The 12,444-nt window shown below is 53.0% G+C and overlaps 1 protein-coding gene across 2 annotated transcripts in view; it reads right to left on the reverse strand.

Moving 5' to 3' along the window:
* ELFN2 (extracellular leucine rich repeat and fibronectin type III domain containing 2) overlaps positions 1-12,444 on the reverse strand; it is a 60,763-nt gene that overhangs the window by 39,020 nt on the left and 9,299 nt on the right. Inside the window, exon 1 of one of the 2 annotated variants that reach the window (XM_073330292.2) lies at positions 1,642-1,823. The exons of the other annotated variant lie outside the window; for it this stretch is intronic. The gene's annotated coding sequence lies outside the window, so the exon portion shown is untranslated. Of the gene's footprint in view, positions 1-1,641; positions 1,824-12,444 lie in introns of those variants that run through there. 2 annotated transcript variants of the gene reach the window in all.

A 12,444-nucleotide genomic window follows, 5' to 3' on the forward strand; every position in this document is an offset into this window, starting at 1 on the left:
GGGCGCCCCCTAGCGCCACGGGGACAGTCCCTTCACTCAGCCGCAGGGCGCCCCCTAGCGCCACAAGGGATAGTCCCTTCATTCAGCCGCAGGGCGCCCCCTAGCGCCACGGGGACAGTCCCTTCACTCAGCCGCAGGGCGCCCCCTAGTGCCACGGGGACAGTCCCTTCACTCAGCCACAGGGCGCCCCCTAGCGCCACGGGGACAGTGCTTCCTACCACCAGAGTAGGAACAGCACTTTCAGCACCACAACGCTCCCTGCTCCTATTCTATTCTATCCCAGCTCCCCCGCATTCTGCAAGAGCCTGCTGGGAGTCGGAAGCCATGAAAGACAACTCAACACCCCCTTCCTAGCGCAGTGCCACGCGAGGGACAACAACTCCCTCAGCATGGCGCAGCCCATTGCCAAGCTGGAAACAGTGTCACTAGTATCTCTGGGTCCCACAACTCCGAGCAGGATGGGCCGTGGGATGGGATACGAAGGACGGATCTCCCAGCAACACAGCAGCCCCTGGCATCTGCCTGGGGAGATGGAGCCCATCCAGCTCACGAGGGCATGACTCCCCATTGCTCCAGGGGAACAGGTCCGGGTCTGGTAATGAAAGTCAGCCCCTGCAGCAGCACAGTGCCGCTCCCCATTCTGTGCTGGGGCACTGGAGCATGTCCAGATATGAAGCACAGCACAGCACCCCTCATCCCTGTGCTGGGGTGCTGGGAGAAGGAGCGTGGTCCTAACGCTGGGAGAAGGAGCACTAACAGACCGCACCGTCAGCACCACACCACCTGCAAAAGCTATACTGGGCTGCTCAGCGAGGGAATGTGCCCAAGCAGAGGTAAAGTGGGGGGCGGGGCTCGGAGCCAGGTCTGAGCCAGCCCTAGCACTGAGAAGGGAGTAAGGTCTAATGGGTTAAAGCAGGCGGGGCTCAGAGTCAGGACTCCTGCGCTCTATCCCCAGCTCCAGGAGGCCTCCCAGGACCAATCTGGTGTTCAAAGAGATGGAGCGCCCAGACATGAGGGAGGACAGCGCCTCCACCTGTAAGTGAGCCCTAACGCCATGCTGGGGTATGGAGAGCAAGAGAACATTGGAGTTTTAGATGGACAGTGGCCTCCAAAGCCCTCTCTCTCCCACCACCCAATGCCATGCTGGAACAGCACCTCCTGCAGTACAACACCCCTCAGTACGCTGCTGTGAGATGCATCTCCAGGAGCCAAATGCACCCCAACATCATGCGAGAGTGCACAGGGACAGCGGGTGGCTGCACCATAGACTGCACCCTACCTCTTTGCTGAGCAACGTAAAAATCTCTGTCCCTTCCACCGAGAAATGTGGGGGAGAGGGGAGCAGGGAGGAGACAGAGGAAGAGAGAGAGAGGCATATGTGGGGAGGAGGGGAGAGACAGAAAGCTCCGGATTACATACAGCAAACCTGCACCGCTTCCTCCTACAGATTTGCAAAAGACCCTCCCGTGCCATGCATGCATCGCTGAGATCAGGGGGTGGCATCAGCCCCTAACCATGGGTAACAGTTTAAGCATAGATTCAATCAACAATGTTGCAGAAACTCAGCCTTCACACCCCCACCTCTGGGGACCGAGTGACACAGAGAGCGACACACACACACACACAATTAGGTTTTCTTACCTCGGGATGCCGTGCTTTGAATGCCGGGGTACATGGAAATAGGGACAGGTAAATCCGCGCCCCCTCACGCCCCTCAGAGCTATATAACGGACTCTTTCAATCACACAGAAGAGCAGGCAGTGACTCATTGTTCCAGCTCTTTGATGGACCAAAGCTGCCACCGTTTCATTGCAAAAGTCTTCGCCTTTTGCAAGGAACGGGGAGGGGAAAAAACAGCTTAAGACTTGGAAGGGATATACACTTCTTTCTTAGGTTTCCAATGGCAACCGAATATACCACAGATGAATATCCAGAGAGAGAGAGTGTGTGCGGGTGCGCGCATAAGACGGAGACAGAAGGAGTGAGATGCACAGCTGCTGAGTCCACAGGCAGTGCAGGGTGTAACCTAGCAGGGGCATGTCAGTGCTCATGGGAAGAGACAAGCGGACACAGACAGAGGGGCAGACAGACGGTCTGAGGGAAAGAGCCTTGAAGCATGGAGGGGAACGTGGCCTCTACCCTAAGGCCTGAGCAGTCCCACCAGTGATAGGAGTGAGCCAGCACCTGGCAGTGTGGGAACAGGGAGGGTCTGCTGTCTAACTGATCCCCACAGGGGCAAAGTATAACTATATCTCCATACACACCGGCACGCTTGTAATCCCACAAACACACTGCACGCACAAACCCCACACACCAACTTACTGTGCACACGCACACCACCCTACACACACTCCATACATGCAGCCTCACACACCAACTTGCTGATACACACACACCATATACATACACCGCCCACATACACAGCCTCATACACCAACATACTGATACACACACACCCCCTCAGCCCCATACACATACAACCCCCTGCAGTGTCACCAATTTACAGATACACACACACCAGCCCCATACACATACACCCCCACAGCCTCACACATGAATTTACTGACACCCACATTTACACACACACACACACACAAACTCACACACCGCCCTACACATACCCCATATACCAACCTACTCATACATATACTCCACCCCTAGACATACGCAGCCCCCTCCACAGCCTCACACACCAACCTGTTCATACACAAACATACAAACCCAAACCTCCACCACCGAATGAGAGGCTCACCATTTCTCTCAATCATACACAACATGCCCACCCCACCACAACACACACACACACGTACACACAGCCAAACATATGCTGTCTTTCAGATACTCGTCACACAAATGCTCATGCATTCTATACATAACATACACCATCACACAAACACAAATACATGCCAAACACAAACACACCACCACACAAACATGCACCATTACACAACACACACCGACCACTTGAACACATACAACACCACACAAACACACTCCATTAAACAAACAAACATTCATACACAGAGATATGGATACATGTACAAACACCATCATTCAGACATGAATATCTCACAAATATACTATAAATACAAACCACACATAACATACAAACTTACACCAAAAATACACACCAAACACCACACCACAAACATACACCACCACACAAGCACAAATACACATGAACACACCTGCACAAATATTTGTCATCAGACACCACCACCAAACATACACCAGGAGACAAACAAAGACTACACACATAACACCAACACATCCCAGTGCATGCAAAAAAGTGACATTCTCCAAATAGCTGGTAAACAGGAACTTCATTTGGAAATCAGTGTATTGCTCTGTACACCTGTGCACTGCACACACTCACTCTCTCTCTCTCTCTCACACACACACACACACAATTGCATCTAGTCAGCTTTGACTGTCCCCCTCTTTTATCCTTTTATTCTGGTTCGGTCCATTTCTCCAGTCTTCCAGCGCTGTCCATCTCTCTGTTCACCAATAAACATTGCAGCTTAGTGACTGAGCATCTAGAGGAAAAGCATCCTACATACATTCACACTCCTCCCTCCCTCCTTCTTCCTTCCTCTTTTCCATTGGCATCGGATGGGTATAATTTGCATGCATAGAAGAGTGTGAGGTCCCACCAGCCCAGAGTGCTGTGAAATTGGCTAATAGCGGCATCAGGGGACGTGACTGCAAAGTCTAAACACAGTGAAGTAATGCATGAACCCTAATGGAAGGTGGGGGGATGGAGGGGAAAGTGACAGTTTTCTTCTAGGTCCGAGTAGGGACAGGGAGACAAGGGAACGGGTGGGACAGGGTGGCAGAGAGATGTAGGCAGGCTGGATGCCAGGGACATCAAGAATAGAGTTCTGTAAGGCTTGCTAACAGGCATGGTAATGCCACTGCGTGAGGTTCAGAGTTCATGACTGCGGGTGAGCGGGGCCCCGTGTAAGGTCAAGCGAGTGTGTCTGTGCCTCGTTAGAGAGGAGAATACCTGTCTGCGTGCGCGCATGTGAATGTGCACAGATGATGTACGGGGGTGTCAGGCTGGGTGTAGATGTGAATGAATGTGCGTGGATTGGTTCATGGGGGGAGGGTGAAGGAGCACGTACAGCGTACGGGTTCGGGTATGTGGCCGGCTGTGCATGAGTTTGTGTCTGTGTGGATGGTGTGGATGTGAATGGGCTTGTGTCCGTCTGGGAGATGTGTGTGTCCCGGTACCTGTACAGTATGCGTCTGTATGAGCAGAAACGCAATGCGCAGTGTGTGTAGGTGTGAGCAGGGAGCCCAGCGCAGCCCCGGTGTCAGCAGGGGATGAGGTCAGGGTTATCACACCTGCCTGCCCTGTGTGCACCTGGGTTTTTGTGGGAGGAGGCACAGGCAGAGCAGACGAATCCTGAAGCCTTTGCGCACGCAAAGCCCTCATTGAAGGCAATGGGCCACCTCTTCAACTCCTGGCAGTCAATGTGGGGGAGGCCACAGGTGCAGCTCCCCTCCCCACCCAGCAGTTCCTGGGGGGCTTGTGCTGGCTCAGGCACGGGAAAGGCCCCAGGCACTCACTACAGCACACGCTGTGCCACCCTTTGGAAAGGTGAAGTGTGGCCTACACCAGACCCTGTCTGCTGGTGTGGGCGAGGGGCAGATCCTGCCCTCCCCCAACTTCAGCTCCACAGACCGGAGGAGGAGTCCCTGGACTAGGAGAGCACAGGCCTTTGCAGGACACAAGCCTGCCCTAGTTTCAACGACTCCCTATCAAGGTGGACTTCCCAGTGACATCAGTGAGTGATTTCCCTGAGCGATAGCTCAGGAAAAATGGAGGAAGGCCACCAAGATACGGTCCTGTCTCTGTGTGTGTGTGTGTGTGTGTGTGTGTCTGCTCTGATAAGGTAAGTACAGACACAACCGACACACACAATCATCAACACAGCTACTGAGACACACAAACACTCTCCCCCACAAAACTGCCTAGCCAACACAAACACCCCTGCACCACACTCACACACACACACACCCCCACTCCTTAGCTCACACACTCCTCCCTTCCCCCTCCTACACACACACCAAACACAAACACAGGTTCTGATCCTGCTTACGCAGCCCCACAAAAGAGCATAGAGAGAGGGCTGGGGACCCCCACATTTCCACCCCCCCCAGCAGTACCAAAACTAAATCTCCCTCCCTGTGTGATGCCAGCTCTCTGGAGGAACCCTCTCCTCGCCCTCTGACCTGTAGGGGACCCACGGTCCTAAGGACCTGGCTTGCGGTGAGTATCCTTTCCTCCCCGATTGCACCTGTGTGCCTTCCCCGCCTCACGTTCTCCGCTAACATTTCTTTTGCATTACAGGTGATAAATAATGCAGGCTGCAAGGGGAGAGGAGAGACAGTACATCGGAGCAGGGGATGGCACGCCCGTGATACCGGAACAAAGCCGACACATGCTACCCACACTGGTGGCTGTTGCTGACCCCCATTACAGCCACACAGAGCTGACAGCTATTCCAGTGAAAGCGCTGTAGGAAGGGCACTTTAAAAGGGCTCTGTAGTCTGTGTTTCTTGCAGTAGCAGGGGGAAGGCCTCTCTCATGCAGGCGGCAAGGTGGATCTTCAGCTCTGAGCTAAGCACTGACAAGAGTTGCCAATGGAGCTGGGAGCTGTCACCCTAAACCTGCCCTTCTCACCATCCGCTGTTGGGCTTTATGACATGGCAAAATCACCTTAGCTTGTTAAACAAAGAATGAGAGAGGGCGCATGTATGTCTGAATGGTGTGTTTGTGGGGCTGCGAGTGATGTATGCTGTCTTCTGTGTATGTATGTATGTAGGTGTGGTGTCTGACATGCCCATGCACACACATGCACATGTACCAACAATGTTATGCCTGAGCATTTGTGTAGAATCGCTGTGGATAACTGGTGTGCGGCGTGTGCCTCTGTGAACGTTTTCTGCATGTGTGTAGCCTCTGCATGTGTGTGACATGTGAATACATTCTGAATGCACAGCACCTGTGCAAGTGTGGTGATGGGTGTGCAATTTGTGCCTACGTGTAGAGGTGTGTTCTGTGTGCATGTGAATATGTTCTGTATGCATCGCGCCAGTGTGAGCATGGTGAAGTGGGTGTAACTTGTGTGTATGTTGGGGGGGTGTTCTGTGTGCATGTCAGCATGTTCTGTTTGCATAATACCTGTATCAGTGAGGTGATTTGTGTGTAACTTTTGTGTTTGTGTGATGTGTGCAAATGCATTCTGTATGTATAGCACTTGTGTGCCTGGCATCTGTGGGATTTGTGGATAACTTGTTTTTGTTGTGTGTGGTTTTGTGCGTATGTTCTGTTTGTATAGCATTTGCATGGCTGACATTGTTAGGGTATCTGTGTACAATGTAGATCGGGTGTATCTTTACTGCATGTGGGTGCGTGTGGTTGTTCATAGGGTGTTCCTTTCTAAGGTGAAGCAGACAGTCTGGCTCTCCTCCCAGTCTCTGCTTCTCCTTCCTCACCCTCCCTCACTCGCTCGTTCTGTGACTGCAGCGTGCTCAGCCCTAAAAATCATTCCCCAGAGCTAGGTAGACCAATCCCCACAATCCCTGGTACATGCCTGGAACCCTACTCTCCCCTGGCTGGGGAGCACAACACAGACACTGCCAACAGGAACACAGAAGCTAGTTCCCTGCTCTTTATACTTAGACTGAGGGGACTGGGATGGGCGGAGGCAGGCTTGGAGGACAGGGGCTTGTGTTAGAGAACAATTCTGGTCTGGAGGATGCAAGGAAGAGACCTCCATGGGCTACCCAGCACTATCCACCCCTGGAACACACGACTCCCACTGATGAGGCAGGAGCCACGAACCAGACCAGATGAAAGAAGATCTGACTGAAATCTTCATCCCAACATGATCTGAACCATAAACCTTCAGCCACATGCCTGCATCAACATGCAACCCCCTTGAACCTAACCATGGCCATGAACTTCACCCAAACCCCTGAACCCAACCATGAGCCTGAACCTTCACCCAAACCCCTGAACCCAACCACAACCTTGAACCTTCACCCAAATCCCTGAACCCAACCACAACCTTGAACCTTCACCTAACCCCTGTGCACTAAAGCCTGAGCCTTTGCCTAATGCCTCTGATCTGAAGGAGGGCAGGAGCAGCATGGGTACTGAGCCTTTATCCAATATCAAACCCTGAACTTTTCCCCACAATCTCTTGGCCAAACTTCAGAATCAAGCAGCCCAGGAGTCTTCTTCCAAATGCTGTGATCTGAGCCCCTTACCTGACTCAAACCACCTCAGTGCCCTGAACCAAAATCTTGAGCCCCAAATGTTTGTCCAACACCCCAGTCTTTGTCTTTGCTCTGAACCCTGGATTTTCACCCAAACCCTCTGAACTGAGCCACTGAAACAAAATTGTAGCACCTGAACCAAACCCCCAAATGGGAACCTTCCCTCAAATCCCCTGAGCAGAGCCTCGAACATCCACCCATGCACCTGGAGGCAAGTCCCAAACTCTCACCCAAGCATATAGTTCAAGCCCTGACCCAAACCTTCGCCCAAAGTCCTTCAAATTGAACTTCAAGCCCTGAATCTTCCCCCATTCATCTGGAATCCAATCCCAAACCTTTGACCAAACCTCATGGAGAAAATCCTGAATCATCACATAGCCCCATTAATTGAAGATGAAGCCTCAAAGCTCCCTCCAGCCCTAAAACAAACTTATGCCCTAGAACTTTGTCCCAGGTCCCCTGAAATGATTCCCCATAGATAATGTGGTATGAACCTCAAGACCCTTCCTCATCAGCTGGAGGAAGCTTCGCTGCCCATCAGTGGGTCAATTAATCCTTTGCAGGTGGGAGAGTCCAACCTTGGAAACTTCCCTCTCACCAGTGTTGCCCACCTGGTTCAACAAAGCCTTATGGGAAAATCCTGGTTGGGTTCTTCTACTGCTCCTGGGGGGCTGCATCCAGAGGCCATTCCATGGGGCTCAGAAAGCTCTTCCCAGTCTTGTCCCCACATGGCCGAAGAGGCTAAAAGGAGCCCCTCTCCCAGTCTGACCCCAGTGCAAATTTAGTGAACATTTCACTGGTGATGCTCCAGCCAGGAAAACCTCCCTGTTAATATTTAAAGACACAGCTCAACCAGTGCCCTCTGAGCCTGGCCCCCAGCGCTACCTGCTATTCCACTCTTGGGCTCTGCCGATGTACCTCACTCCTGATCTGTGGCCCCTCTTCCCCCATGCCAATCTTGAGCGCCACACACAACTCTGCCAAGGTGCTTCAACCCTCACCTGCAGCCTGCCCTCCCCTCCCAGCTATTCCAGCCCTGGACACACACACGCCCCACAGCCCTGCCAATGCAGTTCAATCGTCCTGCCTTGCAGCATAACCTGCTGCTTCATTTCTAGGGCCCCCTTAAGCAGAAAGAGAGACCAAGTGTCTGATTGCCATTCTGGCTAGATTCTGATTACTATGAAGTGCCCCTCCAGAAGACACATTAATAGCCCATAAAGTTAACTTAATCCAACCAATCTTGTGTGGTCTCTGCCCGAATTCTTGATTAAATTAACATTATTGAATCTTAATTAGCATGTGAGGCAGAGGTGGCATTATTAATAGAGATAAAGCACAACGTTAAAAATAAACAGGCCGTCCTTCCCCCTGCCGCATATGCAAATGCCCTTTGGGATTGAGGTGATGTGAGATTCCCCCATGATAACCCATGCTGAGGGGAGGAGGTGCTCTGGGCCAGAACGAGTGAAGGGACACAGGGGCAAATCAATGCACCAGGGAGCGTCATTCCTTTCTGCCAACATCCAGCCCCTCATCCCTGGGGGTAAGTCCCAGATCACTGGCCTCGGAAGCAGAACAGCAGCTTATCCTGACCGGATTCTACCTCCACCACGATAGGTAATTCAGGGGCACTCAGATCGCTCAGGGAGTGAGAGTGCTCAGCCCACACTAATCCCTCTGGTCTTCCAGCTCACCCTCAGTGGGAGAGGAGGGCTAGTAAGCAAAGATCTCAGGGGGCCAGCACGGCACCAGTGGTGACTGCTCCAAAGCATGTGGGGTTGACACGGAAAGGAACTCAAAGGAGGCAGACAAGGGATCTCTGGGAAGATGGGATGCAATTCACACATGCATTTCTTGACCAGGTAAGGAATGGACTGGGGTGCTAGGTTAGTGTACAGAGGGATAGTGTAATGGGGGCAGGCTTGGCAGTGCAGTGGGTGGTTGCTAGAGGCTGGGGCTCTGCCCATGGCTTAAGATCACAAGTTAAAGGAGTTCAGTGGGTCTGAGCCTCGTCTGCTGTTTGTGCACGCTCAAACCCACAAGCCAGAACCAAGCCGCTCTGTTACTGCCAGACAGGACTGACTGGCTCTGGCCGAGAGATCTGCTGCAGTGGAATAGGAGAGGGGAGGCTGCAGGTCAGGAGAGGCCTGCACAGCCAGAGCTGTGGGTGGGGAGCCCTGGGCTGGACTAGCGGAGGGTGCTGAAAGCTAGGAATAAGGTGCATTGGCAGTGGGGGCAGAGCTGGGGGTGGGAGCTGAAGACTTGCACAGCAGGGGGCGAAGTGGGTCTGGACTGGAGCGCCTCAGCAGAGCTGTGGGTGGGAAGCTCACCCAGCGCCTGCCTACACTATACTGCCTCTAGACAGTGATTTCAGTCCTTTATTTTCATGGGCAGGAAAAATTCACTCACAAAATGTGAAGAGAAAAAAACTGAAGAGCCAGCGATGGCAAGGATGTCTGCACTGAGGGCCGTGCTGGGAGCATGTTGCTGGCACCCCCACAGCACGGCCTTGCCCCTCCCTCAGCGCCCACGGAGCGTCGCTGCTCCGAGAAACACACGGGGAGACTTTGTGGAGCTGCCAAGGCACATGAGAGGGGCAGCCTGGCACACTCACGGGTGCACGCCGTTGGATCCCTAGCACGTCACACATCTATCATCATCATGCTCTGGAGGAAGGCATGTCCCAATGGGCTGAAGTCGCCCCCATCCCTCTTTCCCTGACCGCTAGCACCCATAACTGCAGAGATGGAGACTTGGGGCCTGATCCAACGCTCACTTGAATAGAAAGGTTCCCAATGGGCTTTGGATCAGGCCCTGAAGCATCAGTATCTTGCTGTGGTGGAAGCTGGTTAGAGTCCCCATCATACACGGCAGTGACATTTAGCACCAGGGCTGCTCCCTGCAGCATTCCCAGGCCCCTGATGGTCCCGGGGCTGACAAAGCCACAGCAGGGACCTAGCTCTCCCACAAGGCAGTGCAGAGCACTCACCCCTCAGGCCAGCCAGCCAGCCCGCCCCACCAAAGCCATTCTTGCAATCATTCTTCTCTAATCCTGTTGAGCCATTTTTCAGTTGCTTTAAGGCAGAGATGAAAAAGTTGCTGCTGCCCTAAGATGTTTTCCTGACCTGGCGCAACTCAAGATAAAGGCTTTGATTTCAAACATTGCAGTGGGGTCTGTCAATAATCCATAATATGGATTAAGGAAAACAAACAGAGACCCATGGCCCAGCTGGCATTAGGTGAGAGAGTGGGGGTGGAGAAGACAGAGGGAGGAGAGAGAGCACAGAAGAGAGAGGGAAAGGAAGAGTGGAGAGCGAGGGAGGCGTAGGAGACGGAAGGGGGGAAGGAGGGACAGAGATGGAGCGAATATATTGCAGGGACTACCTACGGGTGGGAGAGGCTGGGCAGGAGGTATCTCCAGCAAACATAATGGTACCAATGGCAGGGATGTGGAAAACTCCAGGGACCCGGTTTTTCACCCCAAACTCCCTCTCCTTCCCTTGTGCCCCTCACCTACACGGCAAGCACGTGCTGCACGTGACTGTCCCCACCACCCTCCCTCTTGCTTGAGTCTACCTGGAAAGTTGCCTTTTATCCTGAAAGCTACAAAGAGGATCTGGGAAAGGGGAAACACCCACAATATTAACCCAGACTGCCCAGCCAGGAGGTCTCTGAGACTGGAGCTGATGATGAACAGAGCAGCCCCCAGTCTGCTCTTAGCGTGGGAGCCTGCTGGGAGAGGAGATGGGATACAACCCAGGAGATTCTCCTAGTTGGTTGTGGGTAGACTACAGCTGCATGCCATCCTGGTGGGTGCCACACTGCAGACGGGGCCTCCAAAAACTGGGCAGAGGGCCAGGGGAGCAGCCAGAGAAGCAATAGCTGAGGAGGACAAGGGGGGAGATTATGGGAATGAAAAACCAGAGGCTCTGCAAGGCAGTGATTCTGTAGTCTGGTGATATTACTGGATGCTACAGACAGAGCAGCTCTGTTCTGTGCCATAGATCTCCCCATGCTGCTCACCTCTGCTACTTCCTCCTTCCCCTCCTCCCTCACCTTGGGCCACTCGACCACCCCTCATCCCTCCTTCCCTCTCTCATCATTAAGTCCCCCTTCTTCCTCCCTACATTACAACCACTTTCAGTACCCCGCTTGCAGCTGGTCCCTTCCCCAGCTCTTCACACAGCCCTCCCTAGACCCTAACGGTCTCCATAACCCATCCCTAATTCTCCCTTTCTCAGCAAAGCACCAGGGAGAGCAGTTCTCTCACCAGCCACCTCACGCAGCAGCATCCTCAGCCCTTAATCTGGATGGCTTGAAAACCACTTTCCCTCCTTAGAGCTGACCTCCTTCTGTAGGCTGCTGCTCGCTCCTTTTTCCCACCTCTTCACCTCCATTGCCATGGACCACTCCATTCCCCCCAGACCTCCTCTAGAGCCCTGGTTTCCTCCCGTTCAGGTTCTGTCCCTCCTTAGCAATCTGCCCTGTTCCTCTCTGCCTGCAGGCCTATCCCCGCGGGAGTCTGGGGGAAAATTCCTTCCTAACCCCAAATATGGTGATCAGTTAGACCCTGAGCATGTGGGCAAGACCCACCAGACAGACACCTGGGAAAGAATTCTCCATAGTAACTCAGAGCCCTCCCCATCTAGTGTCCAATCTCCAGCCATTGGAAATATTTGCTAATAGCAAACACAGATGGGCCATATGCTCAATGTCTCAAAGACAGACATGCTCCTCTCGGAGCCTCCTCAAACACAGCTCCATCTCCTCTAGCTCCTTCCTTGATTCCTGTCTCCAACAATTAGTGTCCTCCTGAAGTTCCCATTTCCTGTGTCTGCAGATTTGCCTAGCATCACTTCCACAGCCTTGCCTGTATGTCCACCACTGCCTTAAAATTCCCATCCAGGTCCTCATCTCCTTGGGCCTTGGTTCTGACCTCTCTTCTCTCCAGCCTCCCCAGGTCCCACTCTCCAGGCTCCTGCATGTGCAGAATCACACTGCTGGACATCTCACCCATGCAAAGGAGCAGACACATCACTCTGAGACACCATCGGGTCCCCGTATATCCCAGAATGCAGTACACAAGCAACTTCCTTTTTTGTAAAGCCCTCTGTGATCTTGCTCCACCCCACCTCCTGGACCTTGACT

Source organism: Lepidochelys kempii, chromosome 1 (genome assembly GCF_965140285.1).
Source record: "Lepidochelys kempii isolate rLepKem1 chromosome 1, rLepKem1.hap1, whole genome shotgun sequence".
NCBI lineage: Eukaryota > Metazoa > Chordata > Testudines > Cheloniidae > Lepidochelys > Lepidochelys kempii.